Source organism: Camelus bactrianus, chromosome 14, assembly GCF_048773025.1.
Source record: "Camelus bactrianus isolate YW-2024 breed Bactrian camel chromosome 14, ASM4877302v1, whole genome shotgun sequence".
Taxonomy (NCBI): domain Eukaryota; kingdom Metazoa; phylum Chordata; class Mammalia; order Artiodactyla; family Camelidae; genus Camelus; species Camelus bactrianus.
In genome coordinates, this window is record NC_133552.1 from 5,516,206 (window position 1) to 5,535,897 (window position 19,692).

At 51.0% G+C, this 19,692-nt stretch overlaps 1 protein-coding gene across 2 annotated transcripts in view; it reads right to left on the minus strand.

Moving 5' to 3' along the window:
• The window catches only part of SLC7A1 (solute carrier family 7 member 1), a 66,152-nt gene extending 51,429 nt beyond the window's left edge, over positions 1 to 14,723 (minus strand). The window contains exons 1-2 of one of the 2 annotated variants that reach the window (XM_074377993.1): positions 14,373 to 14,723; positions 14,109 to 14,137 (exon numbers count right to left, since the gene is read on the minus strand). The gene's annotated coding sequence lies outside the window, so the exon portion shown is untranslated. The remainder of the gene's footprint in view (positions 1 to 14,108; positions 14,138 to 14,372) is intronic. The other variant, XM_074377992.1, reaches the window with a different exon arrangement.
• Between the last annotated feature and the right edge of the window lie 4,969 nt (positions 14,724 to 19,692).

Sequence of the window (19,692 nt, forward strand, 5' to 3'; positions counted from 1 at the left end):
CCCCGCACCGGCTCCCTGTCACAGCCCGTCAAAAGCAGTGAACTTTAAAGAGCAAGGAAGGTCCCCTCTGTCGTTCTCACACCTTTGATACCACCTTTGTCTTTATCCCCGTATGTCTCCCAGAGGAGACGGGGGAGAAGCAGAAACAGGAACACTGTGAAGGATTTTCCAAAAGAAATGCTTCCGGCAGAAGACAGCTCTTTCTAGAATCCCAGCCCAGAGCTTCAGCTGGCCTGCTCCATCCTCATTCAAGTTGGGTGGGGTGACGCGGGCAAGCTTGCTTTCTTTCTCCTTTGATGGGGCCTGGATACGTTTTGTGTATGGCTGCCCGGTCCTTTTAAAAAATAACCTCTCTCAAGCTTCCTCCTTGGTGGGATAGTTTGGGACTGAAACTTCTCATGACCTATCCTGACATTCCAAAACCTCTGCAGGAGACTCCCCCCCACCCAGCAGGACACGGCTGCCCCCTTCGGAGGCCCTTGCCCTTGCCCACGGGCGAGCACCACGGCGCTGCGTCACACCGTGATACCCACGGTCCAAGGCTGCTCACTCCTTCCAGGGGTGCGCTGGGGAAACACTGTTCTGACCAGCACTGGCTGTTCGGGAGTACTCCGAGGAGGGCGTGCAAGTCTGGTGGACCATGTGGATGCTGGTTACCTGGTGTCTTTGTTTTTGGTTTTTTTTTAATAAGAGCCACTCTGCTCCTTCCAGATGCACATGTCAATGTTTCTGGGCTCACAGAGGCAAAGTGACACCCTCGAATCTGGATCTTTGTCAGCGTCCTAACACCAGACCTTCTGCTTTCTACCTCATCAGGTTCATCCTGTTCTCGCTCACTCCCACTTTTACAGTTTGGACATCAAACTGCTGCTCAGAGATTTAGTGGCTCCGTAATCATGGATCGTCACCCCTTTCCTGCTCAGGGCTGGAACCCCCAAAGTGAGGACCCTAATCCAATCTCTCCCAAATCCAGAAGCAGGAAGCGCGGCCCTAAGGGCTCAGTCCTGCTCAGGGTCACTCTGTCTCTGGACTTCCAGCCAGGCTAACTGAGGGGGCAGCAGGCCTGGGGGCACCTGGAAGGGAGGGTGTGATGAGTCCCTGGGGGGACCTCAGCGCTGGGCAGCAGGGGACAAACGACTCCAGCCCTTGCCCCCTTCCAGCAAGCCCCAGCTTCCCTCATGTCACCACCTCTCACTCCCAGCACATTCATAAACACTCCTCCCCGTCACATTCAGACGACCCCCCAGCACGCGGGGAGCTCCTGACTTGCGCTGGATGGCGTAACCGCCTCCTTTACAGACATTCTTCACACCTTAAACCAGGTCTTAATTTCCCCACTGGCTGCTTTGCTGAACTATCAAGACACATCCCTTAGGCTGATGGATTTTTCCCTCTCTGCCAAGGTGATGAGTGTGAAAATGCTAACGCACTGCTCATCCTAACACCTGATGAGACAAAAAAATGTGCAAGCTTCTAGAGACAGAGAAGTATAAGAAAAATGATTGTAAGGCAGCCTCTACCTTCCTGTACAGGGCGCCATGAATTCAGTCTGATTTTCCTCCAAGAAACAAGGCCTTGGCGGGATTTCATACAGCAGTACAGGCAGGATGCAAAATGCAGAAGCCACCAAAGGCTACAGATTCACGGGCAGGGGCCAGCACCCCCCGCCCCCCTCACCCTGACCCCACCATCACTGCCGCCGTCCGGGAAGGCCCTGTCTTGGCTCGCAGGTTTTACAGAAGTCATCACAAGTCCTAACTTTTTTTTATACCACCCTCAACAACTCCCAAATTTTAAAGAAAAAAGTAAATGATGTTTTTATACACTATTTAACAGAAAGCCTTCTTTGTTTTTTTTAACAGAAGAACTTCTGATGAGCATGTGAATGAATGAACCAGATACTACAGCAAAAATAAAAATCAAGTCAACTAAATGTAGTGACTCTCCATTCTCATCGTTTCTCCCCTCTGTATTTCCCTCGTGAGAAGGAACATTTAGATCAAGAAATTTCGGAGAGCTTCCAGGCACTTCCACAGCATCTGCAGTGAAATGTGGGGAAACAGGACCACTTCAAAGCTTTTTGAGAAACTGATCTGCTTTGCTGTCACTCTTACCTTAAATTTCCCAATGCAAATATGTGCACTAGGCAGGAAGCCTCCACCTGGATGACAGTCAAATGCAGCCAAGTGTCCCCTGACTATTCAAAGGCAAGTGGCCGAGGCCACGCCTCTGGGGTGCGCGAGGCAGGTGGACCCACACCAGAGCACCCGAGATTTCCTTGGAACCAAAGTGAACCACAAGGGGGGTTCAAACACCTGCATGCCCTCGCAAACCCACGCCCTCCTGTGCCAGGTGGCATCCTGGTTTAAGGTCTTCCGGGCAGGGAGCCGTGGCACTGCCAGGCCCCGTCCCTCTGCACAGCCCCCCCTTAATTAAAGGCTCTGACACCCCGTCTTCTGTCAAGAACATCCTGACTGAAAGAGAACAAGCAGCAGCCTCTCATAGCCCAGCTCGCTTCACTCTGCGCAAAGTCACAGCCTGGGCCCCTGCGCCTCCGAACCCTCCAGAGGCCGAGGCTTAACCCTTGCCCCGCCGACCCTAATTAGAGCCCGCATTCCTTCACCACCAGGCAACGTTCTCAACTAGTTTTACACGTTGAACCCTCAGCACAGCCTCCGAGTCGGGACTGTTCTTTCCCACTTTCACAAGCGGGGGAACAGAGGCAAGGAGCTGCAGGTGGCGGTGCCTGGGGGCACTGAACTGGAGCCCGGGTGGGGGCGCGGAGTCCTTCCCCTTCCGGCTGCTATCTCTGCTCCTCCTGCTTCTCCGGCGGGGGCTCCACCTCTGCACCCTCTCACCACTTCCCATCTGCACTCGGTGGCGGCGGGTGGCGGGCAGATAACCCAGTCCCGCCCGTCCCAGCCCCGGGGCACCCAAGTCAACGCCTTGGGACAGCAAGACATCTCTGGGCATCTACTCAACACCAGGCACTGCTCCCGGTCCCAGAGCCGCAAAGGTGACTACACTCGGGCCCGACCTCGGGTCTCCTTGATGAGGTCCGGTTCCAGCAGCTTATAGATGCCGGCTACTCAGAGAACCTGGAAGCTGGTTAGAAACTGTCCCCAGACCTTCACACACAGACCTGCGGGCCAGTGAGCTCCCGGGCGGGCAGGGGGATCTGTGTGCCCGCACCTGTATCGATGGTCTAGACCCCTGAGGTCTGACTTTAGGATGTGAAAGGCACCATTACATCATGCAAACGTCACTTACACAAAAGTATTCCTCTTCTCCATCCTAACCCCCTGCTCCATCTGCCTGTCTGTCTCACCTGCCTGCGTGGACCTACCTAGATGGTTTTCAGGTGTTAACGGAGGGGTGACAGCAATAACCAAGAAGTGACATGCACAGCACAACAGAAACGGCTCCTGTTTTGTGTGCTACGTTTCCAGAAACAAAATACAACACAGTCTTGCCCTTAGGTTTACGTTTTTATTTTTATTAGTGGGGGAACAGAGCCAGCAGCCCCCAGGAAGCTCCAAATCTCCCACCAATCTAGAGGCTCCCCAGGGCGATTCAGCACGAACTCCCATGCAGATCCACTCCCATGCAGATCCTCGAGGCAGGCAGGTTAGCAGGCCGCCTCGAGCAACAGGAAAGTGCTTCCATTCGCGGGAGGTGTGTTCCCAGACTCACCGCCCGAGAAATTTAAGGTGGCCAAGCCCTCGCTGTGACTCACCAGACCACAGACCTGACAGTCTTTCGGTAATTAGGCTTTAATCCTAGCACAAATTACACCTGATAATTTTCCAAAATTCTGATGGCATCAAACTCTGAGACTAGCTAGACGGCCTTCCCAGTGCAATACAGACTATTCAAAGAATTAATGAATGTTTTTGCCCAATATCTCCCAAGTTTGCCCTCTAGGGAGAAAGAAATGTCTTCCAACAAAGGTTAAAAACAAACTAACAAAAAACCAAACTAGCTGCTAGAAATTTGAGGTTATAGATTTATGGGGGATACGTTATACAATTACAATTGCAGATTATCCCCAATTTCACATAATATCAACATAGACAACAGCATAAAATCAGGTTCATGAGGATTCTTCTTACATACTAACATTTGGTAACATTTGTAACTTATAGAGGAATGTTTAAAAGACTAAATTAAGTACTCTGAATTCTTACAATAAATGTATTGAGAAGCGTAGTAAATAAGCCACGAGAAACTAGGACAGGCATTTGTACATTGTTTCAATGAGCTCCACAATGTATCTTGTTCTAGTTTTGTTGTCACTGTGCTCTTGTGCCACAGAATCAACTCCCTTGATTTACTATTGTTTTAAGAATTATATACACAGACTTGTCACTTAAAGAATATTTATTTTCTAAGCAAAAAAAAAAAAAACCACTTCTCAAACGAGACTTAAACTTACGTAAAATCCAGTCAACCTCTTCAAGGAGAACTATTTAACGGTATGATTGCTACATCTAATATTATATTTTCAACACCCCATTCAATTTTGACCTACCAGACCCGAGAGTCCAAAAATTAATATTTCTATTAATATCAATAAAAACGTGTACTTTCTCCCCCTTCATCCCACAAATCCTCAACTCCAAAAGAGAAGGCTCACCTTTCAGATGGATTCTTCCTTAAATCACACCAAATAAAATAAACTCAAAAAGAGTCAAAGCACTGAAATTAACAAATGTTTGGGCCATCTCTGAAAAAAATCCCGCACAGCCTGACCTGGCCACATTCAAAACCCCAGGTGTGAGGTCAGCTCAGGACAGAGCTGCCCAGGTTTGCATCAGCAGCAAACCACACCGGGAATCACACAGATCCTGCCTTGTGCCCCTTTGCCTTCTTGGGACTCAGCACAGAATAATGTCCACTTCAGCCAGAAACCCTCCACTCACCACAAAAAGAAATCTCTACCCTCCGGCTGTCTTTGTCCAAACCGGTGTGGACAGGGGTAACTCCCACACCCTGGCCTAGTGAATGTTAAGATTCAGCACACCAAGGAGGAGGGGAAGGTGGGCCTGCAGGCCAACACGCCCAAGCCCACCTGTGTTTGCAAATGGCAGGCCGCCCCGGGGACTTTCTGTAACGCAACAGGAAAGAGTAACAATTATCAGCCTGCACTCGCAGGTACAAGAATGAGTTTCATTCAATCTGTATATAAACAGTGCACCTGATCAAAGTGTCAGTGTATTTATTGTAGACTGAAGCCAGACGCCTGGCAGCCGCCACCCTCAGGAGAGCCAGGGCGTGGGCACCAGCAGCCCTGCCCCAGCACAGCCCGAACACAGCCACCCCAAGGAGCTTCCAGAACCCCGTGCGGATGCGGCCCTGACACCTGAGTCCTGCGTCCTTCCGAAGGAGGAACAAAAATGATCTCCCCGGGAGAGGTCCGGGCTGCTGTAACACGGGATCACTGAGACCCGGCCTATTTTCAAACTAACCTATATTTTGGGTAAGGATGAGATGCTGCATTTCTAAAGAATTTTAAAAATCAGAAACAGGGCGATGTACAGCCTCCTGGTACATGCTTAGCAGTGCTGATGGTCAAAGATGAGAAATCCTAAGCAAATCAGGCAAAAATTCTCAACAACAGGGGAGGTCAAGCTGGCGCAATGGTACACCAGCCAGAGTAGGTGAGAAGTTGTCACCTTACCCCACCGTGAGGGTGCCTAGTAACCAGCCCAGGAAAAGCTTCTTAACATCCCAATACCCTAATTTCAACATGACCGGATTATTCCAAAAATAGAAACATCAGAGTCACGCATTCGCAGTATGCTTTACACCAAAGTACAAAACGGGGCACGTGTTCGTACAAAAAAAAAAAAAAAACCAAACAAACAAACAAAAAAAAACCCAAACTGAGATGCCAGGGCAGAATTACAACAAAAATGTAAAATAACTCATTGTTCTGTGCACTTCCCAGAATTATGCTATTTAGCTCACATTCTCCCTTTAGAATATACTGCCTTTCACTAACTACAAAAACATTCATTCAACAAGTATCTGCTGAGCACTAGTTCAGGTGTTACACACCCAGCAGTGAACAAAACAAAGCCTGATTTTAACATGTGCAAACACATGCACCTCATTAAGATAACACAGAATGTGGAAAATTGCCTCCAGATCTTTTTCACTTTTACCAGCAAAGTTTTTCCCATAATCAAATGTTCCTTGAAAACATCCCTTTTATTGGCTATATAATATTCTACCACGGATGGTGTCATCACTTATCAAAAGGTTTTTCTACATGCTCAACCACCACCAGATAAAAACACAAAGGAGGGACACCGTTAAACACAGAATGTTAGACTCAGATTCAGGACCATAAAGAGGGGAAAAGGAAGACACAACCTTACCGTGGATCACAGACCCTGGGCCGTGGACAGGAGCACAGTCACACCCTCCCCGTGGGCCACGTTAAGGCCTCATTTGTGAATCTCCCTTTATAAGCCCCACTCCCTCTTTGATCCGAGAGAACATTGTCTGCACAGAACAATACGTTTTCATTTCAATTTCCCTTCTTTTCAGGAAAGGAAATGTTTGCACTTCAAAGGGTTTCTTTGAAGAGCAGCCTCCAGTCCTGGCCTGGCCAGGTTAGGGGTTCCGTGGCCCCAGCAGGGTGCGCAGAGCCTGGGCGGCTGCCCACGGTGGTCCCTCCCCGGGCCAGCTCCTTCAAGGAGAAGGTCTGGTGCAGGAGAAGAAAAAACAAACACATGGAAAAATACTTGGGGCTTTTGATCATGACCTTCAGAGGCCCCTTTCCACATACGGCGTAGATTTCACAGCTCAGGGAAACTGAGGTACAAACGATGGGGTTCCATGGACAACGTAGTCACAAAACCGGTCCAGGAACCAGCCGCCCTCGGTGAAGACCCCATCCAGGCCAGGAGATAATGCAGCCCCTCAGATGCTGCTGGTGATGACAAGGGGGACGGTGGCTTTGAGAAGTGAAACTCGTAAGCAAGGTCCACACGCTTCATGCCACAGGCTGAAACCTTCCCTCGGGAACTTGTGGGCAGCGCAGTCGCTAATAAGAAGCAAACTTCACAGCTTAGAATTCCTCTTCCTTTCCCCACTGGCCCACCCGTAGGGGCCCAGAGGTTCCACAGCCTGTGAAACAACCACGAGCTGGTCTCCAAGGGGCTGGGGCCTTTCTCCCCATCAGGGCCCAGGCCCATCCCTACCCTCCACTTAGTCTAGGAAGCCCGGGGTATATGTCAGACAAGAGAGGACCTGCAACACTTCTTTTCAAGTCCTGAACAAGTTCTGGGTGGATCTCCACCCTTCCCCACCCCGAGGGGTTAAGTTCGCCAGCTCAAGTGGGCAAGCGCCCAGGCGGTGGGCAGGGGCGGAAAGCCGTCCAGACAGGGCGCCCGCCTCTCCCGCCGCCCGGGGCCTCGCTAGGAGCTCCCGCCCTGCGGGCTCAGGGCGGGTCTGGGGGGCCCCGTCACCACCCCCTGCAGCCCTCCAAGCTGACGGGGGCCCCCCAGACCCACCCTGAGGGGGCGCAGGAATTACAGGTGGTATTTATTTCCTCCTTCTTTTCCTTTTCTGTACTTTCCAAATTTTTCACGATGCATATTCTAACTTTTAGAAACATTTTTTCTTAAAGAGGCTTCTGAGATAGAAAACTGGACCCCCCCCAAAAAAAAATGCACATATAGGTAAAGGACATCATTTGGACAACTGTAAGTTGAATATGGACTGTGGACTGGAATACAATGTCGTATCAATGTTAAATTCCCTGATTTTGAGGTCATGCTGCGGTCACATAAGAGAATGTCCTTATTCTTTGGACACACACCGAAGCACGCGGGGCATATCAAAGGGCTTCATGTCTTCCACTCACTCTCAAATGGTTGAGGAACAAAACGTGTGGGTATGTGCGTAGACAGATGAACTGACTGTCAGAAAGAACCGAAGGAGCAGAATGTAAACAGCTGGTAATTTGAGAAAATTGAGGAGCTCCTTGTAACTCCTGCAACTTTACTTTCCACGGGAAGGAAGAAAGGAGGTGAAGATGAAAGAAGAAAGGTAGGAAGGGGGGTACACCGGTCAGTACCCACGGCCTCACTGAGAGGCCAAGGCCACGGCCGCAGGCGCCGTGCCTGCGCGCAGTCTCTCCTGGGGAGACGGGTCTCGCCGCTATGCAGGCTCAGACAGTGGCCCCCAAGGTTTCTGAGCGTGTCAAAGAAGCATCTTCCAAGGCAGGAGACCCCTCCCCACCTCCTCGCACTACAGACATCAGCAAAGCAAGATCAGGGGCAGGACCCTGCCTCTGGCCTTGAGGAGGAGGGGTACCAGGAAGGGAGCCACTGTTCCCCAGAGGCCAGTTCCCACAAGACCCCCTGCAAAGGCTCCTCCCCCCACCGGGGGTGGAGGTGGAGGTGGAGGAGGAGGTGGAGGAGGTGGAGCGCAGAGATGACAGACGCAGATAAATGAAACAGGGCTCCCCTGCGGCCCAGGCAGGAAGTTCCACGTCCAGCCGTCCAGCCGGCTCCGGTGATGCGGACGCCAAACTACTGACCCAGAAAGAACGCAGCCCACGCTCGGTCACACACACCATTTCCAGTTCAGGCCACCGGCCAGCACAGCTGTCCCAGGGACACCAGAGCTCCAGTTGTGCCCGGAGCCCAGGGCTGTGCTGCCAGGGCCCAGAGAGAAAAAGATGTGCGTTCAAAAGAATCAGAGCAAAAGGGGAAAAAGAGCTGGGTGCTGTCCAGCGGTGGACGGCCGGCTCCCGCACGTCTAGGGCTTGCTCAGAACAAAGAGCGGTGAGGGGCCCTGCATCTTCAGGCCTGTGTGCTCGGCTCAGGGCCTGGCGCGCCCCGGGCACATGGAACACGGCCCCAGTAGTGGCCAGAGCCCCGGGTGCAGTCCACAGCCCTAAGCACCCCTGGTGTTGGGACTCAGGAGCCAGACCTCTGGGTGCAAATCCTCGTTCTGCCACTTACTCCCGACCCCTGCTCCCCACCCCCCAGCAACTTGTGTCACTCCTCAGCGCCTCCATCACCCCTTCGGCCAAACAGCAGTACTAACCTGAACGGGCGGCAGTGAGGGTGAAATGAAAACACAGACAGTGCCGAGCACGTGGTGAGTACTACCAAGTGCCTGTGAGCCTGGACTTTACTCAGCCCCAGGGCCTCTCCCTTCCTTCCTACTTGGTGTAAGAGACTTTGGCTAATGGTAATCAGTAGGCCGATAAGAAGACACAGAGAAAGAGACCATTTGCAAGCCGATCTTAAAAGGTCATCCCGAGCATCCTCGTGGGTGGGAAGATAGCGGCGACAACAGTGTGATGAAACACTCCTCCCCACTCACTGCTGCCCCCGCCCCCCCCAAAAGGGGTCTGCAGGGCCCCTCAAGGAAGGGGTGGGAAAAGATGGCATACAGAGATGGCCCAAGTTTTTTAAACCCGAAGGCCTCAGGTTAATTTGGACAAAATGTTTGGGGTCAGGATGACTATGTAACCCGAGTGTCACAGAGACGCATGCACACACTGTCATTCGCGTGCACACACACATGCGCACAGACACATGCAGGCAAGCGCCGAGGAGGGGGCCGTGAGCTCTGCTTCCCGGAGGTGTGTGGATCTGAGACCTGAGGGACCTGCCCCCACACCCGGGGGGCAGTCAGTCCTCAGAGAGCGACGGGCTTCAAGGTCCCCCGGCAGTCGGAACACAGCCCCAGACTGAGGTCCTTCCGCAAGGCCCCTTCCCATTGCGGCAAGAAGGCCACAGAATGCCCTCCAGGACCCCAATGGTGAAAGGACAGTGGTGAAAAGAGCCCCCTGGGACTAAAGGAACAAGAGTCTCACCCAGAGAGACCCTGGACCCAGGTCCACATGTGCCTCAGAGGATCCAGTACTGCCCCGACACCGCGGCACCACACCCACCCCCTGCAGCGCAGACACAACTCCAAGGAGAAGGGGCCACATTTTAACACCTTGGCAAAAACGGGAGAGCAAATTACAGTTGTTACAGATTTTATTTTTCTCCACATCTAAATCAAAGAACTGAGCTTCCGTTCCAATATAATAGCTAACGTTTGTTAGGCGCTCAGGATGTGCCAGAAGCTGTTAAGCGTAGAACTTGGATTATTGCCTCATTTAAATTCTCTCGACCTATAAGGCAGGCACTCGGAGCCAATCACCATGCAGTCAATATGGAAAAGAAGTGAAATGAGGCTCTGAGAAATAGCTTAGGAGAGGCGCTTATCCTAGCAAGTGGAGCCCGCTCTGGGGCCCGGCCCTTTCCGCAGGAGGGCCCATGGCGTGTCCCTCGACCCCGCAGTGCACGGCCCGTGCGAGTGCGGGTGGCCCCGGGGGGCGGATCCTGCTCCTCGGGAGGCCCGAGTCAGCACGGCTACGACACAGCGCTCACTGCGCACGGAGCGTGTGTGCCGAGCACAGGACCCTGTCCTACACAACTGGGAAAATGCTCGGTTGTCCTCACATTCAAGAACCTTATCTGCATGAATATTCGGAAGAAAGCACTGCGGCAGGAACACAATGTTTAGGAATCAACTGCCCACAGTCTCTGTGCCTCCGGAGGGAAAAGGTGACTCAGGAAAAAGGGAGACGATGTGGAAATACACACTGTCCTACTAAGCGAAGGACATTCTTTCTCCCACCTCCATATGACCCACCTCTCCGTAGCCTTTAAAGGCTTCCCTGAGCTTGATTTCTGGTTGCCATTAGAGGAGTAGTAGGCTGGCAGGGGAAAGAACCTATTCCATGAAAGAATCTAAATGTACTGACTCCAGTACCGTTATTCTTTCACATTATTAGTTTCATCGTCACAAGGCTGAGGGAAGGCTTCCCCAAACCATAGGCAGAGCAAGTCTCCAGGGTTCTGAAAGTTTAAGCGACTTTCTGGAGGCTGCACCCAGAGACGGCCGCAAAGCCCGCACTCCGGGAGCCCCTGGGAGGTGCTGTTCCCGGCACCGGGACCACCTGCCCTCCGCCTCTGGAAGAAGCATCCTTGTTTCAGGGCGATGATCTCAGGCTGCACTGAAGCTGTGAACCCTCTGCTCCACACAGCTCTACCTCCAGTTTGCACGGTTTGTTCACCACCCGGCAGTCCCCACTGCTAACGACAATAACCGGAGGAAAAGCCAAGTGAAAGACGGGAGTGCGGCAGGATGGGGGACTGTATGCCGGAATCTGTTCCAACATGCAGAGCCTGTGTCCCCTGAGGAATGAATCCTGACCAGTGGGTGAAGCAAACAGCTCCACCCGCTGCTCTGCAGATGTGGCAGATCTGAAGGAATGCCTTCGGAGGGAAACGAAAATGGTCAGCAGTCCACCAGATCCTTTTACCAATTTGCTGCCCATCCCTCCAGCAGATTCACAGGTGGCAAATGCAGTAAACGCCCCCCCCCCATGGTAAATTGTGATTGACTTTGAACAAGTGCAGGGGAAGTTATTTTCGAAGCTGCCTTGCAGTTGGGAGAGGGCGATAGGGATTAGGGAGAAAGAAAAGCCACCGACGTTTACCACAAGGCTGACCATCTGCCATGAAACATGCTACCACTCTATTCTTTGACTGGAAGAGACCTAAAACCTTGGCCTGGGATCCAATGCCTGGGGCCTCAGGCCCAAGAAACCCCTGGAATGCAGGAGCCCTGATGGCCAGGAATGAAAAAGCAGGCACACCCCTGGCTTTAGTCCCCATTCCAGCCAAGGGACAAACCCATGGCCAAGATGCCCATGGGAGGGCACAGGGGAGCAGAGGGAGGCTGCGGGTAGGAGGCCAGAGCTGCGTGAAAGGGCCGTGAAAAGGGCAGAGGCCCCACCAGGAGTAGGAGGCTGCAAGAGGGGAGGGCTGGCTCGACCCTGTCCCTTGAGGATGGAAGCACCTAAAAAAAGTCAGTTATGACTTTTAAGATGTCCATCCCCACATGCTCTCTCCCCAGCCTCACTAACACTCTGCTCCACTCTGAGTCACATTCAGCCACCTTCAAACCTCACGTGGAATCCACCAGCCAACCCTGCTGACTCTACCTTTAAAATCTGCAGATAGAGCAAGTCCACAGCCTGCAGCGGGAGCACAACTCAACGGGCTGACGTGTCTGCCATTTCCACCCCAGTCCAAGCTGCCATCCTCTCTCACGGAAATGACATATGGTCACTCTCTCAGGTGGAAATCAGTTGGGCTGGGGTTTTATTCCAGATTTCAGTTAGGACGAGTCTCTGAACTGGCCTCCCTGTTTCGACACCTGCCCCTCTCCCCCCCTCCTCCATAGGGCCTCTGAAGTTATCCCTAAACTCCCTGACAGCCTCCCATGACCCCTCGCCTCATGGCCCACGGGACCCACCCTCAACTGGAGCAGACAGTGGTGGGAGCCCCAGGCTGGAGGGGCCAAGCATACAGAAGAACATCAGGGCCCTGTCCACAGGGCCCGCTTGGAGTGAGGACCAGGAGCCAGGTGGAAGGATGGACATCTCAGAAGATGCCTCTGGCCCAGAGGAAAATGTTTCTCTCTGTAACAAGGACACACTTATTCCTGTTTCAAATTCCCCTCTGGGGTTAATAAACCAATACCTCCAAATATATAGTTAATAATGAAAGGGATTAATTCAATTAGACATAATGCCAGGCCCTCCAACATAATTACATATTTCTACTGGCCTTAGTAGAAAAGAAACTACACACTAGAACAGTCAGTAAACATGTGTTTAATTCCATCAAAGATTGGAAGATTATACCAAATATAATTAACGTGTGTCTTAAAATTCCATCTCCCCGAGATCAGCAATCTCATCTTTCAAGACTTTTTTCCTCTGAAGCAAATAATTATATTCATAAGAGTACTCATGTGGTTCAACTCAGATATAAACAGAGTACATTTCTGATCTCTATTAAGTCTCATCCTGTTTTGTAAGTCAAAACTCCTTTGACACTTTAAACTTCTCTGTAATAATTAAACATGATCTTAATATGATAAACTTTGAAAAACTATTTTAATCCATTGTTGACTTTGTCCTCTAAATTTCTAATCTGACTATATGACTTAAATAAAATCTTTTGTTTTAATGACAAAAGGGTGTGTTCTTATAAAAATAATAATTTCCACTGAGACCAACTATAAATATCAGGGGGATAAATGTATCATGGTTTCCTACCGTCTAAGCCAAACATATGTGGCAAGAAGTTAAGATAAATCCCAAAGAAATGATCATTAAAATTAAACACGATTAGGAAATTCAGCTAGAGGCCAACATACACAGTTCTATTGGTCAGACTTTAAAGAGCTCATTTTAGGAAAATTCCCAACCCTCTCCTCTGTTAGCAAACCTGGAACAAAACCCAACTCCAGGTTACTTCTACACATGAGAGCCTGCCGGTGAGTATGGGAACTGTAGTTCTCCTTCCAGAAGTCACATGTCTGGCTATCCTAATCACACAAGTCAAACGCAAGCCCTATCTAGTTCCCACAGCCACTGAAAAGGGGAAAGAGCTAAAGCAGCTCGCGGTGGTAGCACTACAGAGCAAGTGCTGCTGTGTACACACGGCTTTTAGAATGACTGCGTGACCTGCCTGGCCTGGGAACTTTCGTAGAAAAGAACACGCAGAGCGCAGGCTGTCTTGGGGAAGTCGGAAGAACTTCCTCCCACGACACACCATCTGGAAAACTTGAAAGATGCCACCCTTTAGGGGCCAATCGGGTCACGAGGAAGCCCACCCAGGGGAAATTCCCTTAAGTAACCCCAGCGACCCAGACTAGAGGTGTAGATGGGCCGGGGTGGGTCCGTAGGTCTAGGGAGGAAGAGAGGTGGGCGCCGCGGCCAGCGTGCGGGGTGCGCTGCGCGGTCCCCGGCCCGCCACCTGCCGCGGGACCACCCTGCCGCCACCGGGCGGGCTCCCGACACGCGGCGGATGACACATCGTGGACCTCGTGGCGGGGCGGGGTGCTCCGCTCCGCGCCATGTAAGGGAAAGTCTCCAGATGCCTGCCGGCCCGGCGCCCGCTCCCCGCCCCCTGCCCACCCCGACCACCCGTGTTTCCCGGCACCCGGGTTCCCCGCAGGGCGCGCGAGGCGGGCATCCCCGAGGCGTCAGGTCGCCCACGCTTACTCACTCGGTGTTGCATCATGCACCACGCCGCGCCTTCAGGAACCAAAATGGACTCCTTAGCGGAGAGTGCCGCATGGGCACCGGCCCGCGAACACCCCCGACCCACCCGGCCCGCAACCACCCCAGAGGACGCCAGCGGCCCCTGCGCGTGCCCCGCGCCGCTCCCCGCGCCGCCCTCCACGACCCCAAGCGGCTCCAGGGTCCCCCCACCCCAAGGTGACCCGAACCCGGGCAGCTGCCCCGGCGCCGGCGGAGGCTGAGCACTCACCCGGCTGGCGGGCAGCGGGCGGCGGGCGGCGGGCTGCAGGCAAGAACGAGGGTGGACGGATGCACGAGGTGCTGGACTGACGGACGCTCGGATGGAGACTTGGCCGGACTGACAGACGCCCGGGCGGAGGCGCGGCGCGCGGGGAGTAGGAGTGGGGACTCGGGTAACAGATGCCGGGTGGCCGTGTGCCCCGCGAGGCAGTTGAGCGGCCGATCACACCTGCCCGCGCTGACTGAATGGAGTGTCTAGGGCGGGCGGGATCCGGCGCCAGGTTTCATCAGCCGCGCCCCGCGCCCGCCCCCCGCGCCCGCCGCCCAGGCCCGCTCGCGCGCGTCACCCCCGGGCACCAATGGCAGCGCCGCGCGGCCACGGCTCTGAGCCCGGGAGGCGGCGGGGGCGGTGCGGGGGGCGGGGCGCCGCGGCTTCTCGCGCCCAGCTCCCCAACCTGGGATTCCCCCGCCGGTGGGCGGGGCCTGACGACGCGGGGACGGTCGCCCCGCCCCTCTGTTGCCATCCCTCCGCCAATCCGCGCCCGCGGCGCGACCGCATCCTCTGGTCCCCAGCGGGCGGACCCCGAGCTCGCGGCCAGCTTGCCTCCTCCAAAATTAAAAGATAGGGGATGCTCTTCAGGGTTTTTTGTTTTTGTTTTTTTTTTTAAACATTATTATAAATATTCATGTCCTTGTCATTGGAATGTTTTATTGCTATTCCCTTCTTTTTAATAAACGACTTGTCCTTGCCCCTTGTCAGGAAGGGCCGGAAGCCTGAATCTGCCGGTGCCCCTGGCGGTGGGACCAGCACACCTGGCCGGCGGGCCTGTCTCAGCGGTGACTTCCGGGCTACTCTCCCGGAGAGGGCAGAACTCGCAGTACCGAGTACCCGGGCGCTCAGCTCAAGTTCCCGCTTTGCTGTCTCTTTGCTCCAGAAAACCCAAGTAAGAACCAGAGTTTTAGAGATCTGGTAACCTGTTACATGAGAGAGGTAAGAAGGTCATAGATGTTTCCTGTCAGCCCCCTCTGACTTTGTAGAACAGGGAAAATGATGGCTTAGTGTCCACAGCCTTGGAATCCTTTCCACACCCACTAGCAACCCCCACAAATGTCCTTGGTCAGTAATGGAGGTTCGTTGTCCACCGCTGAGTGCCACACTCTATTGGAATTATGCTAGCAATTTATAAAGCATGTAACTGCTGGGTGCTAGCTTCAGAAAACGTTGTAATGAGCACACAGAAACAGGCTTGTATTTGTAAAGAACCCTGAACAGTGGTTGGCACCATAGTTAAGCTGTTGTTTTAAAACAACAAATTCCAGTTTCAACTGAACGATGGTGAACTGCTGCTTTGAGGTTGCATTAAGGAAGTCTCCTGTGCGGGGACTTTTCCTGAATCCCACACGGCCTCCTTAATCTGCTGACACTGCCATCAGAGGAGCTCCAGAAGGAAGTCTGGTGTGATTCAGGGACCACTGGCTTTGCCTTTGCACTTGATCTGGATTTGAATCTGAATTCTGCCACTCCATTTCCGTGTGGTCTTCTGCAAGCTACTTCACCTTTATTTGGAGCTTATATACCTTATATTCTTACCAGGGTATCCTTTAATGCTTGAAATATGATTGTGGGATTTTCTGTTTAAAATTCTTGGCAGTAAATAGAAGTTAGTAGATTGTAGAGGCGGTCTGCTTGGGCAACACAGAAAGGGAACATTGTAAGTTCTGAGAGCAAGTGTTCCAGGCCCTGATGGGGGTATGGGTAGAACTTAACTGAGGGAATTTCCAGCCCTGTGCTCCATTTCACAGCCCCACCCAGCCAACTTCGTCTTCAGGGAGACTCTGGGAGACCTTCCATGACAAGGCCGGTAAGCAAGCAACATCCTGGCAGAAAGGATTCCATGTGAACCGGGGAAAAAATAATTCTGTGCAAGGTCTCAGCAAAAAGTTAGGAAAAAAGCTGAAAATAACTGGCTGAATGTTTTAAGTGAAACTAAAGTTCAGGCAGGTTAGGATTCACATTGCAGGTCCAGAGGGATCATGAGTGACAAGTGATTCCTTGATTAGAATCAAAGAGCAATCAAGCCAAGATTCCCAAGACCATTAAGGAAAGGAGTTGCTAGGATTTAGGCCCTAGGAGCACCACCTAAGGTGACGGCGGACAGACCAGGCCCCCGGCTAGCACCATTAGGCAGCTTAGGCTACGGAAAGGGCAGAGGATCCGAGGCAGACGGACAGTGGTTTCGGACTCTAACTCCGCTTTCTGCTAGCTGCTGGCCTAGGGGAACTGCGTTCGTCCTCTTTTAACAACATACTGTATGAGGCCAACTTCTGGAAAGAGCAAACTTATGGAGACAGTAAGAAGATCAGTGGTTGCCAGGCGCTCATGGGGGAAAGAGGCGGGAGGGATGGATAAGCAGAACCCAGGGGATTTTTAGGGCAGTGAAACTACGCTTCACAATACTGTCGGGGCTCACGTGTCATTACACACTTGTCAAAACCCATAGAGGGCACAACACAAAAAGGAAACCTTAACATAAACTGTGCAATTTAGCTAATCACAATGTGTCAACATTGGCTCATCACTTTTAGCAAATATACCACAATAACTCAAGGTGTTAATAATAGGGGAAACCGGAGTGGGGGAGGGGGTATATAGGAATCCTCTGTACTTCCCCCTTATTTTTTGGTAAATCTAAAACTGCATGTTGAATATATAGTATTGATGTAGAAATTTATCCATGTGTAAAGTGCCTGGCACAAATCTACATATAGAAAGTACCCATTTAATAATAGTCATTATTAGACAGATTAAGGAAACAGAGCCACTCCGTTTTCTGAAGTGTTGCAAGGCAATATTGGATAGGTTAAGAGTGTGGGCTCTGGAGTCAGAGAGCATGGCTTCTAACGCTGACTACATGTCTTCTAAGCCACGCGCACTTAGGCAAACGGCTTCAGCTTTCTCCAACGTTCACTTTCCTCGTTTCTAAGATAGGGATTATGTGCCTGTGACAAATAAATGACAATATCCTTGCGAAACACTGAGCACCAGACCTGATATATAGCAAACTCCCACAGGATGTGGTTAAGTCCAACGCTAGACCGAATCGTGGGGTCACACAAAATGCAAAGAAGGAAGCATTTCTTCTTCCGTAGTAAAGGGGTGTTCTTACAACCAGACGTTTTTGCAGGAAAAGGCTATCAGTAGTTGGGTGTGCACCTCACCATTCTGGTTCCCTGGGGGTCCAGGTAAGGGGCAAAGAACACAGTTGTCACTTGTCCCACTCTTCAGAGGACCTCTACTGTGGCCTGGCCAGCTCCATCCCCTTTTCTGGGAGATTCTGCTTTTTTTTTTTTTTTTAATTGAAGTGTAGTTGATTTACAATGGTAGTTTCAGGTGTACAGCAAAGTGATTCAGTTTATATATATATATATATATATACATATATATTTTTTTTCTTTTCAGATTCTTTTCCATTATGTGTTATTATAAGAAATTGAATGTAGTTCCCTGTGCTATACCGTAGGTCCTTGTTGTTTATCTGTCTTATATATAGTAGTGTGTATCTGTTAATCTCATACTCTTAATTTATCCCTCCCTCTCCTTTCCCCTTCGGTAACCATATATTTTGTTTTCTATGTCTGTGAGTCTGTTACAGGTTTGTAAATAGAATTTGTATCATTTTTCCTTGATTCCGCATATAAGTGATATGATGTAATATTTGTCCTTCTCTGTCTGACTTACTTCACTCAATATGATGATCTCTAGGTCCATCTATACTGCCACAGATGGCATTATTTTATTCTTTTTTATGGCTGAGTAATATTCCATTGTGTATATATACCACATCTTCTTTATCCAGTCATCCATTGATGGACATTTAGGTTCTTTCCGTCTTGGGATGGAGGGAGATTCTGTTCTTGGCTTCCCAACATCCCCTGCTAGTGTGTCCTCAACAGGAACTGCCATCACAAACCCCCACCTCCCTCAGCACAGAAATTTGTTTGGGGGTGGGGGCTCCTGACCCAAGGGGGTCTGTCACCTCCTGGCTACAGCCAGGGCCCACAGTGTCTGGGTAGATGACATAAACTGAGGTCCGCTTAGAAGCCTTCCCAAGGCCTTTGGGAGTTGGAAGAAAGAGACTTTCTTTCCTCCCTGTCAGCACAGTGGGACAGATGTCCACCAAGTGCTACCAGCAGCCACCACTGTGTGGCGTCAGCCAGTCAGAGAGAATGAAGGGGAAACAGAGAAATCAAAGGTGAGGGGCGAAGTGACTCTTGGTCAAGTCCCCGTTCAGTGCTCCTGAGGCCACCCGTCTAGATTTCTGAGCCACTGGGGTGCTCCTTTCTGCTCGCTTTCTGTCGCTTTTATCAAAAAAGAGTCTCGATTCGTACAGCTTTCCCGTCCTACGCGCTGTCTGCCCTGGTCCAGGTGGGAAGTGTCATAAACACCTGATAAAGCGCTGCCCCTCCAGCCGAGGCCGCGCGGGCCGGCCTGGTGCCTGGGAGCACGGAGAAGAGCGGCCCTTGGGCTCAGAGGGCCTGGCTTGGTTAGCTGACAGCAAGTGATATCAGACCCCTGCCAGACGTTCAGGAGACCTTTGAAACCAGCTGTACACATCATGGCAGAAAGTGCTCTCTCTCCACCACAAAACCAGCGTGCGGACCCTCAAGAGGAAGAGCCTTTCTTACCGTGTACATCTTTGTGAAAAAACACAGCTGTAAGAAAATAGCTTTTCTTATTAGCAGAGAGATGCCCACAACAGTTTATGTCCATGTATTTGTCACAGGGTCATTCATAATAGCAAAAGAAGAAACTTCATAGATGTCCAAATATAAAAAATTGGTTAAATACATTCATATCCATTCATAAAATGGAATAGAATATTAAGCGACCATTAAAATACCATGTTTTCAATTATGTGGAAAGTACTTAGATTATATCATGAGAATGGGTTATAACATTTTTGTCTGCAATATACTTCCAATTTATATATATTTATATATATATACACACATGTACACGTCTATCTGCATATATAAACATACATTCTATATGTACATATATGCATATATATTATATGTAATCAGGATGGAAATATTAAAATATCTCTAGTAGGAGTTTTAATTCTTTTGTTTACTTGCCTCAATAGTCTACACTGAATATTTACAATAAACTCAGTAGATGTTATTAAAATTCAGGATTGCAGCTAAAAAATAAAATAAAATTCTACCTCCAGCCCCATTCTCTTCCCAATATCTGTATAGCCAAAGAACACCCATGCCTTCATCCTCAGCTCCCACTGTCCCTTGTGGTTTGTCCAGAAAGAAGCTCA